This window comes from Octopus bimaculoides, chromosome 3 (genome assembly GCF_001194135.2).
Source record: "Octopus bimaculoides isolate UCB-OBI-ISO-001 chromosome 3, ASM119413v2, whole genome shotgun sequence".
Classification (NCBI taxonomy): Eukaryota; Metazoa; Mollusca; class Cephalopoda; order Octopoda; family Octopodidae; genus Octopus; species Octopus bimaculoides.
The window spans coordinates 33,007,020-33,008,744 of record NC_068983.1 but is presented as its reverse complement, the minus strand read 5'-3'; the positions used below and the strand labels follow the sequence as shown (position 1 = coordinate 33,008,744).

At 39.1% G+C, this 1,725-nt stretch overlaps 1 protein-coding gene across 1 annotated transcript in view; it reads right to left on the bottom strand.

The window, feature by feature from the left end:
- The window catches only part of LOC106875091 (alpha-protein kinase 1), a 26,172-nt gene that overhangs the window by 18,367 nt on the left and 6,080 nt on the right, over positions 1-1,725 (bottom strand). The window lies entirely within an intron of this gene.

The window sequence follows — 1,725 nt, the reverse complement described above, 5'->3', positions numbered from 1 at the left end:
ATAAATATATATATGGAAGTATTTATAAGGGAGTACCTAAAAGAAACCAGAACTTTGCAATGTTATTTGATTCACTTAGTTTTACATGTTTACACTTTTATCGCCTTCAAAGTATTCTCCGTTTGAAGCAATGCATCGGTCCACATGCATTTTCCACTATTCGAAGCAGTCCTGGAATTCTTGTGAAGTGATGACTTTTAACGCCCCCATAACATTTTTCTTCACCTCTTTCGCATCTGCAAATTGCATAGCACCAGCTTTCTTCACCAGTGATGACCTTCTGAAGGTCAATGGCCGCCCTGAACGAGGTTAGTCCTCAAGCGACAAGTGACCATTCCTAAAGTGTGAAGACCACACGTAAACTTGTGTTTTGCTCATGGCAGCATCCTTGTAAGCTGTTTGAAGCATGACAATTGTTTCGCAAAATTCGACGAACATGGGAGAGGCACTTCAAAACAAAGACGATTACGTGACAGTACGACTCCACAGGATGACGTCGGTCGGCATACTGATGCCTGAAGGTCGCATCAAGTGGCTTCTAGTGGTGAAGCGTGAACTACAATGAGCTTGACTCACAGAGAATGTTTCCAGTTGCTCTTGGGTACCCCTCATATCTATCTATCTATCTATCTATCTATCTATATATATATATATATATATATATATATATATATATATATATTACACACACACATATACACACACACAGGCACACACAGGCACACACACACATGACACAGTCACATATATACATTTATTTATCTGCGTAGATTAAGGGATGTGTTCCTATAAGAAATGCACTCGATGCAAATAGCACTAATATTCCATGACGTTAACAAGGCAGAAAAAGAAGAAAAAAATGGAAAAATATATACAAAAATTAAAAGTTAAGACATATGGGAACCTTGTGCAGTAACATAGTAAAAATGTGGATTCTATCCGTGATCTTGGGGAGCACAAAACCGTAACAGGCATTTTGTTACATGTTGACAAGATCCAAAAAGTGCAGTGTTTGAATTTAGACATGTAGCGGGGTCCAAGGAACTTTCCCGATGAGCCGTCTTTCCATATTACAAAGACCGCACATGCCACTAGCGTTGGTATAAGGTTTACGCTTCCAGTAAATCCTATAGTTCACACCTTGTTCTTTTAAGATCCATATATTTGGATTATTCGGTAGCTTTTCGTTTATTCCAGTGTCTTAAGCTTAAGGTGTGATCGTTGAACTTTGCTTTGAAATTTCCCTCCGTCAGATCCAAATGTCTCTTTGACGAAACTCTGTCATTAGCGTTCGTAGAATTTATAAATGTCTAATAAAATGTCTAAATATATACGTATGCATGCATGTGTTATATATATATATATATATATATATAAGCAATGTTAATTCTCTAAATGAAGTATTAACAGTAACTGCACGATAAAGTGTAGTATATTGCCACTTAAGTGTGGCTGACCCCTAGGGGTGGATGTTACTGTTGCTTTTAGCCCCAGGAGGACATCTCCTCCAGCTGGCTTATCGACACACGACTGTGTCCTGTTTGCCAAGGGAGTTATCCCTCTCACCACGACCAGCAGCACGAACGTATCCGGATTTCAGGGTTATTTCCCTTCGTCGGCGTTCGACAGCTGATGACCTTGGTGAGAGAGAAAGACCTGGCAAATCTTATATCTTCTTTTCCAGTGACATTCTTCACTGATATTGAAAAGGTGAAAACAAGCAAT